The sequence below is a fragment of the Neophocaena asiaeorientalis genome, unplaced genomic scaffold (assembly GCF_003031525.2).
Source record: "Neophocaena asiaeorientalis asiaeorientalis breed wild unplaced genomic scaffold, Neophocaena_asiaeorientalis_V1.1 scaffold149, whole genome shotgun sequence".
Taxonomy (NCBI): domain Eukaryota; kingdom Metazoa; phylum Chordata; class Mammalia; order Artiodactyla; family Phocoenidae; genus Neophocaena; species Neophocaena asiaeorientalis.
The window spans coordinates 6319086-6336291 of NW_020174442.1; positions in this window are offsets into that span (position 1 = coordinate 6319086).

The following is a 17206-nucleotide window of genomic DNA, read 5'->3' on the forward strand; positions in this document are numbered from 1 at the left end:
CAGCGAACCTGCTCTTTCTTCTGTACCTTTCGCTCTGGTACCTCTGCTGCCTTTGCCGCCCCCCAACTGGCTTTCTCCGCTCCTCCCCTCCTACTTTTTGCCCCGCTTCTCCCTTTCTCCTCCGCCTCCCTCCCCCGCTTGGCGGCCTCTCCCCCCGGAGATGAAATCGCCCCTCACCGTGATCCCTGCGTCAACTGCTGCCACCTCATTGGTCCCCAAACCATTCCAGGGTTCCAGCCTCAGCCGGGAAAAGAGACTCAGGGAGGGCGGGGGGCGGGGGCAACGGGACATGGGCACTGTCCTGGGAAACTGCTGTGCTTCGGGAGCCCCTGGCAGTGTCCTCAGGAGCTGGCACAGTCCTCAGCCCCCAATCCTCCCCCGCCCCACGCCAGGCTTGCCCACCCTAGAGGACTTCGCCAAGGAGGGAAGGGCAAGGGGGCTTTGCCCGGAATGTTCTGTGCTCAAGTGTGGGTGGTGGATGGAGGGGACTTTGGTCTAAGCGAATGGCTTTTTAATTCAACAACATTTAATACACCAACGGCCCTGTAGTAATATTAACTTTACTCTTAGCGTCTCTTTCTTAATTGGGGGGTCGGGGTGGGGAGCTGCTGGATGAGGCATCCGCAAGTCAGCAGTGGTGACTGCCTCTTTCCTTCCTTGTTTCCGAAATGAACTCAGGAGGAGTGGAAGCATTTATGCTAACCTTGGCTCCCGATCATCTCGCTTTCGCCCTCTGGAAAGCTTTCAATGGTTTTTAAGAAATCTCTTTCCCGGGAGAGACGTCTCAGAGAAGCTCACTCAGCAAAGCCATTGAGGGCCACACTCTTGCTCCTGGGTGTGGCTGCTCGCCTGATGCTGCTCCAGAGAAAAGTGCGAGGAAGCAAGTTCTCGTCTGTCCGCTTAAGGGCCTCCTCCTTCCCCTGCCAGTTCCAGAAGACAAGGGTGGCGCCACGATCCTGGGAAATTCGGCCTTATCTGGGTTAGTGGCAATGGGGATGTATAGCATGTGTAAGACCGCCACTGAAAACATATTACCAATAAAAAAGGAAGGGCCTGGTTGTTTAAAAACTGTGGTTCCCTGGATGACTAGCGAAATATTGCAAACAGTGCCTATGTAGTCCAGGGGCTGCTTTGTTGGCATTTCAGGAAAGAGGCCACTGTACTATTTGGAGGACATGGCCCAGCAATCCCTGCCCTGGACCTATTTGGAGGAGTTCAATAGTCACTGAAATAAGGACTACCTTGAAGGCCCGCAGAAGACATTTCACATGCTTTTAATTCCATTTCCTATTGAGAAACTAAATTTCTCTCTCTGCTTTTTGACATAAGCAGCCAAAAACATGTTCTGCAGTGTTGTAATTTGTTTATTGTAATTTATCATATATAAGACTTTAAGTACATACATGGAAACTGGCTTCACAATTTAAAAAATACACATTATCCCTCAGAAGATATAAAATCAGATGACATCATATGGCACTAAAAATACTTGAAAATATTGGGTTTAATTCTTTCACATCTGGTTAAAATAAAAATGCCTTTTTTTTTTTTGCCTAGTATAAACTCTAAGAAAAGCACATCTTGCTTCCATCCAGTAGATATGGATGGATTTGGTGTCACCCTTGATATGTTCTATACACAACATACTTTTATTGCCATCCTCTTAAATATTTTGACAGCCTGCTTTTTTAAAAATCAAATTTTAACTTATTGAATGAGTAATTTTTTGAACAGTTATAAATGGCTATTTCCTTCCAACTGCCCTAAACATCTACTCTCTCTAACAGTAAGCCAGGTGTTAACTCAGTGTAAATAGTTCAACAAGAAGGAGCTTGATTCTGTTGCATGGTCAGAAAATGGGTTGTCAGAGGAAAGAAAATTTTGTTTTTGTGTAGCCAAGGAATAGCATGCCATAGTCTAAAAGAGCAACCTTTGAGATATTGTTTCAGATATTTTCCCTGTTTGCTTTTTTAGTTCTTTTGTTATGGTTCATTCTGTTTCTAACATGTTTTTGATTACATGTTTACCATTGTTTCCATGTGATTATTTTTACACTGTAAAAATAAACCTGTGCTTATACACAGTTTCCCACATAGGTGATGAGTTTGCTTTTACTTGGACTGTTCGTTGGTTTGCTTCTCCTGTACACAGTCTTGCCAAATCCTAAACCACAAATTGATATACCAAAGTGTGGAAGTAGCGAAGTAATTGGGGTTGAAACAGAGCTAGATTTTAGACTGGATGGCAAGAAAGCCAGCTTCCTCAAAATAACATTGACTTCTTATCAAGCTAATAAACTGTCCTGCCCACTCCTTCCGTGGCTTCTTACTACCAACTAGTCTCTAATACTCAGTTTTCTATTCCAGCAGGTGCCTCTACAGGCTAGTACTAACTATGGAATGGTTTACCAGCCATAGCTACTAGATTATTTTTAGAATTCCCATGCCTGTCACAGCCTGGAGTATGCAACTCTTAGAGCATTTAGTATATTTCTGCTTCATGTCCATTTCTACTCCCCTTCTATTCAATTGTCAGTTTCCATTAAATGCCAGGGAGTTCATACTACTCATAGTTGGATCTGTGACACTGAGCAGATTTTTATATTCAAGAGTTAGCTACCGAAAATAATTAGTACAGAAATTCATTTCACTGTATATCATCTGCCAAGGAGTTGCCATGTAATTATTCATTCAATTATTACAATTAAACAGCTGCCTCTTTCTTTTTACAGTTTCCATAATATATCTTTATTGTGCTACAAAAATTGGATAAACCTGCTACAACACTGCCAGTGATCAAATAGACGCCATTTTTTCCCATCCTTTAAGTGTTGATTTGCTTAATAAAACATCCAGCTCTGCATTAAAGGTTCAGATTTTTATTGCTCATTGCAGAGTCTGGATCACTGAAGAGAGTCCTGTTTGGGGTCCTTTCTGATTTCTGGCTGGGACCTATAATTCAGCTGGGCCAGACTGCTCTTTTATTCTGGAGTCAAGTTTGCTGTACAAATGTATATGGTTAATTATAAGATATGTATATCAAGAAACAGATCACACTGCATCTGCAAATGTGATTGTATTAGTCATGATAGGTTAGGTTATGCTGTGGTAACAAACACTCATGCAACAACAACCCCAAACTTGCATAGATCATTAAAAATGTATTTCCTGCTCTCACTGTATGGCAATTTGCTCTCACTGTATGGCAAAATGCAGCAGGTCACCTGCATCTCTGATTCATATCTTTTTCACTTTAAGACTCCAGCCTAATGAAACAGCCACTAACAGCAATGTTGCTGGTCATTCTAGTGAGGGAAAGAGAACTTGAAGGTCTTATACGGGGAATTAAATGCTCTAGCTCAGAAGTTACACGCGTCACGTCTCACAACTCATTGGCCACAACTAGTTATGTGGCTCCACTACTCACAAGAGGACAAGGAAGGGCATCCTACAATATACCCAGATATTTGGTAAATAATAAGATGAGGAGGTATGAACATATTATACTTTACTGTAGATCTTATAAAACAGGAGAAAAATCTCTGTGCATTTTACAAAAAGCCATAGAACTGAAATATGGAAATAGATGAACAGAAGTATAAATTCTATAGCAGTTTTACCTTCTGAAACAATCACAAAATCAAGAGCAAAGAAATGTGACTGATAAAGAATGATTAGGAGCCCAGTTTTTGAGTTTCACAGAGAAAGGAATGGTTATAGAAACACATGGTTTTACCCAGTTTTCCACCTGGTTATAGGACATTCTCACATGTTCTCCCCACCTCCTTTTCCCAGTACACACCTCCTTATCTTTGATTTGTTTGGACAGAGCTTATCTTTGCTATACCCATGGGTGTTTGTGTGCCTGAGGTAAGAGTGACTAGGAATTTATCATTCTTCACCTGACCTGTTTTCTGTGGTCATTTCTTCACTTTCCAGTGATTTTTTTTCCTTCAGTATTTCTTCTTTTCTCTCTTTTTGGAGAAAGTTTTAGCCTTTTGCTTCATCTTAGCACTTCTAATAAAGCTAGAATTGGAGAGGGAGGTGAAATTCAAGCCCAGGAGCTTAGCTTATAATACTATAGCAACTTCAATAAAAGATTGGGTGTAGAAGAAATTTTATGCATTGTTAACCTGATTCACTGAGATATTCCTGAGATTCCATTTAATCCTATTACTGTGCTTTACCTACCCTTACAGATCATTGGCAATTCTGTTGTTGGTATTTTTAAATGGAAAAAAATTAGACCATGTACAAAAATGCAATCAGATGAATGTCTTGCCATGTGTTTTGAGACAGCCTGGGGCAAAAACGCAAAGAAAGTATCCATCAGGGATTAATGGGTTTTGGATAAATCAACTGATTTGGGACCATGATTTTCCCCTGTGGTCCTCTTCCATAATGAACCACCAGCAGGGAGCAAATCTGCTGTAAAACTGCTGGGATACCTAGAGGAACTCTGGATTCAAACTCTATACAAAGTTTCCATGGCTGGATTTAACTATGCTTACTTTAACCCCGTAGTCGGATTTGTGCAGGTTCACACGTTATTCTTCCTGAAGTTGACTTGGGCTCACTCTTCACCGTGGCCCTAAGAGACACTCTGCCCATTCTTAAACTTCATCCACAAACCTTCAGTTGTGATTTAAAAGTGATATTTCTGCAGCAACCTGAGCCCAGTGGACTGGTCTCTTCTTCCATGGACTCCACCCACATCGTCTTTAGTAGGTCACTTTTTCCAGGTTACTTTTTATGGAAAGCCTTTTCCGTCCCAGAGTGGCTTGATGCATTCAGATCTATTTGAACTAATCTTCCTTTGGGTCACGTCACATCTCCCTATGTGTCCACTGATGCCTCCAATCTGAATCCGTTTGCCATTGATCATGGCGAAGCCAGCCTGAGCCCTGTGTTCCCAGAGATCAGCGATAGTTGAGAAGTGCCCCCACCGTTTTGTGTTCCAGAAAATGACTTACCACAAAAAGCCACCTCCCCGTGATCAAACTCATGGTCCAGTCTTTCTCATGACTCCATAAGATTTGCACATGACTCTCTTGTTTACCTACGAGAAGGCCAGACTTTCCCCTTTCTGCCTGAATGTGCTGACAAGACTAGACCCAGACCCTCCAACTTCCCATTCTTTGTCTCATGAATGAATAGCTGAGATTAGAACTGTTTGTCCCACTGAAACTTGCTAGACACAGAGAAAAACATTTCCTGTTCAGCTAACTGACCTAGACTTCCCCTGATTACAGCAATCTCAAATGTAACTCATCCCACCTGTAACTAGTCTATTCTTCCCTATAAAAGTTTAACGCAACATCACCCCTCAGAAACACCCTGATACTCAGAGTTAGGGTGGCCTTCCAATTGCAATAGCCTGAATAAAATCCATCTCACTTGTCTGGTTTTTGTCTTTAATACCATCCTTTCCCCCTTTTAAATTCCAGTCTCCTTCTGTCATCTTCGTTAATAGCTACTCCAGTCACTGACGTGAGTTGATGTCATGGATCTTTTATTTAACTCTAAAATGGTTTTTTCTAAGCAGTCTTTTACATCTAACATTTTTATCTCTAAGGGAAATACTTCACATTCTATAGCAAAAACTGGGAAGTGTTTAAAACCCTTCAAATTGTACAGCCTTATTATTCAACTTTTTCTTAGGTTTGTTTTTTTCTGTTGGTGAAATAAATATGTCAGGGTATTCAACTTAGTTTGGGATAAATGATCAGCATTCTTGCTTTCATAACATGGCATGTATATATAACAATATCTTAGTTATTAGGTATTCAGCCACAGCATACTCTATGCTATACCACTGGGTTAATATATCTTCCAGAGCTGCCAAATTAGTAATTTGCCTGCTGGGTTACACTACTTTCCAACTTGGGCCAAGAGAACAGATAAATAATTTTGGAGATGCAGGCCCAGGGTGGGTGGTTTCAACAATTGGTATATCCCACTGATGAAAGCCCTCTTGAGAGAGAGAGAGAGACAGAGACAGAGACAGAGAGAGACAGAGAGTCAGAGAGTCAGAGAGACAGAGAGAGACAGAGAGAGAGAGACAGAGAGTCAGAGAGTCAGAGAGACAGAGAGAGAGAGACAGAGAGAGAGAGAGACAGAGAGAGACAGAGAGAGAGAGAGACAGAGAGACAGAGAGAGAGACCCTCTCAAGAAGGGGCAGCTGTAGTTTTCCTTCCAGGAATGATTCTCTGATACAGGCCAATGTGCCTAAAACCAAACATTATCTGAGGCCATCTGACCCTGACTGCAAATTATCCTGCTTCTTTCCTTTAGCGAGGAAAAAAGAGAGAGAAAATTCACTTAAGATTGGAAAACTATGGCTGTGAGGTCCTGTGAAGTTCATATTCTGTAAACATGGAGCATTCATAAGCGAGGGCACGTTTAGATACCAGAGATCTCACAAGTATGCATAAACAGATTAAATCCCTCACTGGAGGTTTTGGTATTTGAAATGAATTTGATGACGTTGCTTTAAACAGGAACGTAGGTCAGCTGAGTGTGGTTAAATGATTTAAACGGGAAAGCAGGTCAACTTGGGAACACCATGCCATGTTCACTGGGACCAGCCACGATCCCAGAATATGAAACCTATGAAAATGCACTCCATTGATTACTTACCAATTGTAACCAAACTGTATATTTAATTGCATCTGTTCCTACAGGCAACTACAAAGTCTCTCTTTTACATTTTAATGATTTTACCATAGCATATAATCTGTGCTTTGAATATTACTGTGATATGTATGTACTTGGATTCAGGGTTTCTGTTGTCTTTACAAGTAATTCATCTTTTTTCTCACCTATTCTACCTTGACACCAAAAACACGCATTTGGGGATGACTGGATAGCTCTACAGATGATGCCCATGGCTATGAAATGGAATAAAATGATTTAGATTTTATGAGGATTAAACCTATAATAGACTGGTCTCTGACTTTAAGCAGCTTCTAGGGATTAATAGAACAGAAACCTTTTCCCCTTGGATAAGCTATGCAAAGACTTTAGAACTGGTTACCTCTAATTAGCAGAAGAAAGCTGTCAGTGAATGGAATGCATAAGTAATTATAATCCCCACCGTTCCAGACCAGAATAAATCCTATTTCCAAACAGCTTTTGTGAAGAAAGACCAGTTCTGAAAATGAAGTAAGATTTTCAGTCTGCCTAGATATGACTGTCTTACGAGTTTTACTTTCTTCCACAAATTTATAGCTTCCAGTTTCCAATTCCTCATCCTGGGGACATATGGTCCTCTTTAGAAGAAAACAAGGAGAGAAAAGCTAAATACATATTGGACTGGATGAGAAAAGCTGATGGCTGATGAAAAACGTTCCTTGTAAATCATGGGAAATGTTTTAAAGGTGGTTTGTGGGAAGAATAGAGAAAGATGTAACTGTTGATAGGCTGAACGCTTTTAAACTCAAAGTCCAAGGCAGCCCTGCAGTATAGAGGTTAAGCACACTGATCTGGGAGTCAGACTCCTTGGGTGTAAATCCCAACTTCCCTTCTTACCACTTCAAAGTTACTTCATTTGGCCAGGCCTTAGTTTCCACAGCTACAAAATGAGATGTTAATAGTGCCTACCCAAAAGATTGTTATGAGAATTAAATAAGCTAATATTCTAAGAAAACTTAAAATTGAACACATTAAAAAGTTTAAATAAATATTTGTTAAATAAATGTACTCTAGAAAGCCTATGGCACCTGGATGAATTCACTGGAAAAAATGAACTCTGAAGCTGAGTGCTGCCTAGCTGGACAGAAATATCCCTATTTCTCTACTTGTATCATGGCATTAAATAGCACTGGAATTCTTTTCTCCTTAAACTACGATAATAGTACATCCTGGATTCCTATATGGTCTGTATATAGTTGTTCACAACCCCACTTTTATTATAATCATTTAGATTATTGGAAATATTATTTAGAAAACCTTTCAGTTCATGTTTTAGTATTGCCATTGGTTCTCTGACAATTTAAGATTTAAAAAAAATTTTTATCCTCTAGTTTAATATTTAACTTTCATTTGTAAACAGCATTTAACATTCTACCGAGACCTCCAATGGTCATTTGACTAACAATTCAGGAACAGGTGGAGAAGAAATATTTTTTTAAAGAAACAGTTTTAGCAAAAGAAGTATCATCAGCATTTAACTCTAGGGCTGTCAATATGATTTTGATATGTTTACCATTAAAGTGATATAAATGGAAAAATACTGTTCTTGGGAAAATGCAAGGTACTTGGTTACACATTTATTCAGCAAATATTTTTGAGCACTTGCTGTGCACTGTGTTAATTGTTTAGGATATATTGGAGGGGACAGAACAGAGACATCAGACTGACCTTATAGGTAGTCAATAAACAAGTATATGTCCATGTTGCAAAGAGCTATGAAGGCAAAAACAGATTGCTGGGGGGCGGAGGGGGGAAGAAAGAGAGGACATAGTATAATGTTGGGTCAGGGAAGGCCTCTGAAGTTTGAAGAAAGAAAAGAGGACAACCATGTGAACAGTGAGAGAAGAGATCCAGACAGAGGAACCAGATCCGACTGCTGAGTATCCTTCCATCAACCATGCAGAAACCAAAAGTGTTCAGAGCCATTCTCAAAAAATTGATTTAAGGAGGGCCATATGTCAGCTACCCCTTGGCCTGGTACCACATACATACAAAAACAAAACTAATCATCAACGCCACCATTAACCATATATTCGGGAAACACAAGTGGAAATATTGACTTATTAAAGTGCTTACAAAGCATCTATGAGAACAATATCACCGCATAGTGCTAATCCCTAGACAGCAAGTCTTCAAATAAAGTAAAAACTCCTACAGTATACTCCCTGGTGTGAGGATCAGGCAATGCTATTGGGAATGTGTAGCCGAAGTAGAAAGGAGATTAATTGTTCCAAAACACTAGAGAATTGAGACTAGAACACAAAACACATTTAAGAGCAAGTAGGTAGCAGAAAATCATGAGGTGGTGAAAAGTTCTATGAGAATCATAAATAATCAGGTAGATACATTTTAAACATTTTATCTAATATGGAATTTCACTTAAGAGTTGTGACCTAGAAATTTGGAATGCTTCTCCTCAACTTTCCACATTTTCTAAAACCTGTCATGACTTTGGCAATGGCTTTTAGTAGCTACATTGACTGGGGGAAAGAACTTGGAATCTTGGTACAGATTTGAGGAAATGAGGATTTTTGAAATAAAAAACAACAAAACAAAAAATTCTATTGTTCACAGCATACTGAACTACTCATAACTCTGTAATATTCTATAAAAACACAACAGGTCCACAGCAAATGCTCTAAGTATAGCCTGCAGTGTCCCTCTAGGGCTGCACAGTTCCACAGAGTAGCCACTAGCCAGAGGTCATTATAAGCACTCAAACTGTGGCTAGTCCAGACTGAGATGTGTTGTGAGTGTAACAGACACACTGGATTTCAAAGCCTTAGTGCAGAAGAAAGAATGCAAAATATCCCATTAATAATTGTACAATGTTGGGATATATTAGAGTAAATAATATATTGAAAATTAATTTCACCTGTAATCTTTTTTCATCCACCTACTTCAAAACTTAAAATTGAATATTTCACTTGCATTATATTTCTATTGGACAGCTCGGTTCTAAGGAATGTGAAAAATCACCCCATCATACATGCTCCCTAACATCCATCATATACCATTGTGTCAAAATGGATGACAGTGTCGTCAGAGGGTGGCTAGCCAGCTTCAGGTTTTGGTGGGAGGTAACAGATGGATGTGACAGTTACACAGTATTGGAAAAATTGATGCTTGGTAGAAAAACTCATTGATAAGTATTGGAGAAAAATTATTGATGTGCTCTATAGATGTTTCCAAAGAAGGAAACTGGGAGCATAAAAAAATAAAACAAAGCACTACATTATCCTTATGCCAGTGACTGAGGGGCTGCAGGATATACTGTCCTTCAGATTGCTTGTGCTTTTTAATTTTTTTATTACTTTTTTTTTTTAAAAAAGAGAGCATGCATAATTTTCCAAACCTATACCCCACCTCCCTTTCTTTCCTCTAAAACAGCAACTCAACAAGCAGAAATAAACCTTTACAATCAATAAGCTAAGGTAGCCAATGGGTATTCTGCAAACTTCATGACAATAGCCCCACTCCATGTAGATTATGCAACAGATGTTGATGATGCTTAGCATGAGCTGAGGATAGAGAAAAAACTATTGTGTCTTCATACTTGGCTAAAGGAAAAATCTTTCCCCATGAAAAGATCTGCATAAAAGTACACTCTTAGCAAACTGACTAATATGTCAAGCTTCAAAGTGACCAGACTGTACACTTACTGTTTTACTAATCCTCTGGCTTCTGCTGTTTTGAAATGGTTACAGAGAAGTCCATTTTGGAATATTTTGCCCTTGGCTTTAACACTTGGCAGAAAAGTTCACTGTTCTCTGCTCTTCCTTGTGTAAGTTATAAAGCTGTTTGTCATCTGTAGTATCCGGAACACCTGCTTTTTTTAAAGGACTGCTGGCTCAGGGAAAAGAGCATAAGTTATTTTTATGCAACTCACCAACTCAAGGCTTTTAAAAAACCCATCTGAAACAGCGTATTTCTCCCCACCCCCACTCAAATAAAGTATGTTAAAAATCAGAATATTTCATTTTACCAGCTTCCTTTTGAGATAAATCATTGGAAGGCAAATGGCAGGACAGTTGGGTAAACCAAAGCAAGAGCCTTTTGCTCATAACAGGATACACATGGGAAGAAGAACACAGGCAATCTCATCTCCCAATCCAGAGACAGATTTTTCAAAGAACTTATAGAAACTTAAAGAGGAAAAATTTTCAAGAATTTAGGAAGACCAAGGAGATGAGGGAGGCTCTATTACTTCTTCATATGGAGTGTGACACGTTTTAAATCCCATATTTAGTGTATATCTGTTGTTTTTGCCTACTTGGCAGACCTTCTCCCTTCTTGTAACAGCTATTATCTTTTTCCTCTGGGAACTCTCCCTTCCTCAGCTGATAGATGTGTTTATCACTTGATCTGCCTCCCTGGCCATAGGGATGGGCACAAGACTAGCCAATCAGAGTCTCTCATCCTCTTGGCCATAGGAATGGGCACAAGACTAGCCAATCAGTCTCTCATCCTCTTGGGCCATAGGGTGGGCGGATTGGTTGGGGCTATTGAAAAAGAGGCATTCTTTCTTGTTCTCTTGGGGTTGTTATCTCTGAGAGTGATGTAAGACTTGGGCAGTTGTGGCTACCATCTTTGCTACCCTGAGAAGACAGCCTGACTGAAATGAAGACAATACAGAGAAAAGTAGTGCTGAGAGATGTAAAAGTAAAGAAAATCTTGATGAAAAAATTTTAGCCCCCGGATTTCTTAATTACATGATCACAAAATTCCCACTCAGCTTTTCTTTTCAGCATAAGCTAGTTTGAGCTGGGTTTCTGCTCATTATAATCTCTTACAATCAAAAGATTCATAACTAATATAGTATGTTTGAGTGCAACTAAAAACTGTGTCAAAAAGAGAAAGGAAGGAAAAAGGAGTAATAAGGGCCCCCAAAAATGAAGAAAAGAAAGAAGAAAACTGGAAATGATTAGGTAATTTCTCTTCTTTTCTCTCAATGTGTTAGCAGAAATTACATACACACAAAAACACGCATGGAAATTCTAAAGAGAATATCAGTCTTAACTCACCACTGGAATTGAACACAAACTAAATAATTGCAATAAAATTAACCATTCCTGGCACAAGAGGTGGTCTGCATGCAAAAGTGCAAATTTTTGAACCATACCTCTCAGCTCTATTGTTTTTTTCTATTTCACCATTTCCCTCTTTTTTAAATAAAAAATTGATGTCTTTTAAAAATTAATAAACCAATATATACTCATTAAAAAATATAAGTAGTAGAGAAGTCGTCGTTAAAAAATAAAAATCCAAACCTTACATATCAAACCCTATTCTTCAAGTGTTTCTTTGAGTGTACTCTTCCAGATCCTCTTCCTTGCATTTATCAAAAAATATTTCTTTTCCTTTTAACAAAAAATGGAATCAAGGTATGCATCTTGTTCCCAAATTAATTTGTTTTTTAACAATTAAAAGCATCTTATGAACATCTTTTCACATAAAACATATAGGTCACCTCATTTTATTTAGCAGCTAATATTTCAATGTATTGAAGAACATTTAGTCAGTCTCTAGTTTTTTTTTTTTCTATTGCTTTTGCTGTTAGACCTAATGATTATAACGAACAACCTTCAACATATTCTTGTACTCCTCCCTTTTTTAAAATTACGATCATTTTTATTATTGTTGTAGCTGTTTCCTAATAAAAAACTGTGAACTAGTGATCAGAACAAGGGCCAATTAAAATCTCCACCTTCTACACATCCTTATGCACACACCCAGTGGGTCTGATGAAACAGGCAGCAGTGAGGCATGATTTGAAGTGTGACATGGGAAGAAACATCAACCTAAATGATCTGACCCAGGACCGGTGAAGTTCACACCCACAATCACACATGCGCAGTTGCCTTTCCTTGTGTTCCTGTATAACATTCAAATCATGCCCCAGAACTACAGGTCTTGGCAGATGACTGACCTCTTAACCTACATGTCAGCCATTTTCATTGTCAGCTCCTGTCCATTACCACACAAGACAGTTAGTACAACTGTTCTTCACCTTCAGGCAGATGTCTGTCGTCCATTTGTCTAGATCAAGAGCCTTACAAGCACTTCTAATTCTGAACTCTGTAGGGGCATTTGACTCCTGGCAGGACTGACAATACAATTACTACTCTTTAATCAGCCCAGTGGACAGGACTCATTTATTTTACCTTCTGCTTTGAATTATTTTCCAAGGCAACTTGTAGAGTTTTTAAAAGTAGTTCAGTCCTTTCTTTTTGTTTTTGTATCATTATTAAACCTGCAGACAATATCAGCCCTTTTTTTTTGGTGGTGGGAGGGGGTTGTTTATGACACTTCAGGTTACTGAAGCCTGACCCAATTACCTGTAATATTTTCCTCTACCTTCTCCAGGTAAGAAAACTTGAAAAAATTATCCCTTCTTGTGGTGGTTTATCACCTGGCTTAATTTTCTTCACACTGGCCTTTTTAGGTCTGAAAGCAGGGAGATAAGATATGCTGAGTGATGTGTACCACTACTTCTCAGATACCCTGAGCAGTACAGGAAATGCAGGTGCCTTGCCTGTGACCCCAGAGAAGCAGCAGGGCCCACTTTCACTTCTGTTTTATTATTGCCTTCAATACTGTTGTTGAAAGTAAGTAAATAACATGAGGCAATTTTTTAATGAAATCTCCAACTGCAGCAGATTATGTGACCAAAAAACAGTGGCCAATTAAAACAGCAAGCCCTGCCTCTTTTCTTGACAAGGAAGAGAAGCTTGTGACAGCAGATTCCTGTTCAACGATGAAATGCAAGGAAGTGTCTGAGGCCCAAGGGAACCAGACTTCTGGGAGGGCTTTTGTTTTCCTGTTTGGCAATTATCAATGAGTGCATCAAAACAGGGTCCCTTCCTTACTCAAGGCCAGTATTAACTACGAAAGTGTGGGGGAGGTCAAGTTTATGTTGGGTACCAACCACGTCACTTCACTTTTCAAATGCCCTCCATTTCTCAGAATAGGCCCTAATGTCCCTCGCCTCTAGAAACACACCCACCTTACCCTGGGCTGGGCTGCCTGGGACCACACTTGATTCTTAGATCTGGGCTGTGTACCACATCTCAGACTTTTCTGTCTCCACTCAACACTTGCCACCAAAGTAAACTTGTCTTGTGTCCCACTCCCTCTGGATCCTAATAGGATCTGGAGTGAAGGTGATAAACTATACAAATGAAGGTCACTCGTGCGTATATCTCTTGGGTAATATGTGCAGCTAAGAGGCTCTTCCTGGATCTGGTTAGAATCCTCTTTATGCAAAAGGAATGAATATAATGGTGGGGCCTTAAGGCTCTTTCTTAGGGGAGGTTTTCAGTGACAGAGTTGCTTTAGAAAGCCCCCAAAGCACATTAGGAGGCAGCTCCCTACCTCATGAACATAGCCTGGCCTTCTGCCTTCTGCCGTTTTGACCAGAAACTTTATGGGATATCCTAACAGAGCAGCAACTATAACTTAGCAGTCCTTAGGGCTCCTCCCCTCAGGAGGGGAAGAGAGCTCTGCCAGGGAATATTCTCCAACATAAGACAGCTTTTTGACATTCTACAAAACAGGTAGTGAAAGATCTTGTTTGAAATATGTGGATTTCACTAATCACTTTTCTTGCACTTATATCTCACCTCCCCCATGGCCAACCTGCCCAGTCTTTTAGAGGACACCCAGGCAACAAGGTGGGCTAACTACTTCTACAGAACGACACTGAAATGCCTACCATGTTCTTTTCAACAAGGGAACTCAAAAGAAACACATATGGGTCAAACTGGGATGAATACAGCACTGTTCCAACTGAATAAAACATTCAATTATTACTTCTGTCACTGCTTTCCAATTCAGTCCCATCTTTTCTGATACTTTCAAATTCCTGTTTCATATGATTTTTTCTCTAAAGAGTATAGATTATATACAGTATTTTAATCTTATTTTCCAAGAAGCAACTGAAAATGCAGTATGTAATATAAGTGGTTTTTTTATTAAGATCATAGGAAAGAAAGATTTATCTAAGGTTCTTATGAAAAAGGTAGTCTATCTGTATTTCTTAAGTGTAAGTAAAACTTTATTTTTTAGACTGTAATGTTTCCTCTGAATATTTACCTAAATTCAATGATCAGTCTCTGGTCAATCCTAGTTCCACTGTGTTCTTTTATAAGGTAGTTTGGAATAGCCAATTAATATTCTATTTCCAGGAGTAGATTTTCCTGACAGTTTAACCATTTTGGACATAGTAATATCTAAACACAGTATTTTCTAATTTTTCCATGGATGATGCCCTTTGTTCAATTTACCTGACCTTTAACATAACATAGAGAAAATTTATGGTACCACGTTAATTTCATATTCAATGACGAAGCTGTCTGAAGGATAATTGAAGACTTTGATTTGAATTGCATTAAGCTCTCATAAATCAATTATAAAAGGAACATTTATTTACTTTTCACACATTTAATTAAATATGTTCAAGAGAGTAGATTTACATGGTAGGGGAAAACTTCACATCAGAAGATATATAATAAAAATGAGATTGCAGTTATAAATCCTTAATCAGGGGATCTTAATGGTTACAGGACATTAGAAAGAAGCTAACTGGCAATGTAAGAAAGACCTAGCACAGGAGGGAGATTTTCAAATCAATAGAGTAAACAACTGGCTGACATTGGATAGATAAGAAAAACATTTCTATACAACCGTCTGAAAGCATCTCCCCCTTACTCTCAATCTGGGAAAGGCTGAATATATAATGTGAAGGGGCAAATAGGAGATGAATTCAGGGATTTCAGGCTTTTAGTTTAGGGCTTTGCCATAGTCCTAAATCATCCCTATGGTCTCCACTCATCCTTCCTTCCTTTCTCTGCAAACCATCTGTAAAGGCAATAAAAATATCTGCCATTTTAGCACTTGAAGGCAAAGCCTTAGGAAGAAGGCAGAATTCTTCTCAAGAATTTTTTTTCTAGAAAATACCTTAATGACGTGGGCCTGTTTGGCTATGAAAATTGAGTTGCTCCCCTCCCCCGACATAGCCTATAAAGGATTCCCCACCTGTGATGTGATTACTCTCAATAATTAGCCCAACACATCCCATAGACCTCTATGGGACTGAATTAACAGTACTTTTGCAAGTGAAAAAAAAAGAATTATTTTTTTTTCTGCAGCTGCTATGTTGCCCAAGCCAGGGCCACCATTTACTCCTAGATGTGCTCCGGAAGACATTGTTCACATACACTACAAAGTGAGAAGTGCCTCCTAGCTCTGTGCTATGAGGTAGCCCTCAGGGCTGTCCAGAGCTGGGTGAGAGAATGTAGAAGAGGGTAGGCTGACACATAGGCACAGGAATTCAGAGAAAGGGAGAAACTGGAAACCAAATCCCTCTGGGAAATCTGTTGAAAATATGGCGAGGGGCACTGGGATTGGGATATTGATTCAGTTTGTTTGGACGTTAAAGAAAAGGGTGGCTCTAGAAGCCTGGAAACTTGGGGATAACTGTAGTGCAGACATTTTCAGTATGCTTCTACAAATACACATCCTCCTGCATTTCCTGTCAAAATGGATCATAGATCTATGAGTTTTGGAGATCCCTCTCCTGGAAGTGCCTATCTGAGTAGAAGGACTCAGCCTCTGTGAGTAAAGGGAGGGAAATCACAAGGCTGTACAAGAAGGCTCACTAATGAATCTTGTTTTCCTCATGTTCTCCCCTTTCATTGATCTCAGCATGTTTCAATAGCTAAAGAGTTGCTTCTCCTACCTAAGAGCAGGAGTCCGAGAACTGAACACTGTGAAGAGTTAATTCAAATACGTATGTAATAAATTTTAGTTAAATGTTTACGCTTAGAAAAGGATTGAAAAGTTATGTGAAAAAAATCCGTTTAAGATGTTTGTTTTGATTTTGTAAAGGCATGTGCTTTTTTCTTTCTTTTAACATAATTTTTCAAAAACAGGATTTTTTTTTGTTTCTTATGTATAAAATTGCCTAGACCTTGAAAACATAAGATAATTAGAAAGAAAAATCATTGAACAATGGAGGAAAGGAAATATTCTGACCTCCTTTGCCCTACAGGGAGCCCCTCCCTATTTCAATAAAAGGAAACAAGTCTTTTTTGTTTTAGCTTAAAAGATTGAAATGAAAGTACCCTAAGCTAATGTGTATCTGACAATATATTCTGCATGTAAACCAGCCAATTTAGAGGAAGCCTGGTTCCGCTGCAAGGGCTATGTGACACCTAAAAAGCAGGCATTTCAGAGGAGGAAGCTTTTCACGGTAAGCCGAATAAGAAGCAGCCGGGGCTCCAGCATTCCTCCTCCCCTCAGATGCTCCAAAACTGGGGACTGAAGTGCCAGCTTTATGTGTAGGCTGCAAGAGCTTATCTTTAAATAATCATTCTGTTAAATTAATTCATCTTTCATCTATTCATAGGAACGCCCCCCCTCTGACTCCCAGCCGCAAAACACATAAAAGGGGTCTACATTTTAAAGGACTAGTGCCAAATCCTTATTCTCCTGTGCTTGAGTGACTAGATGCC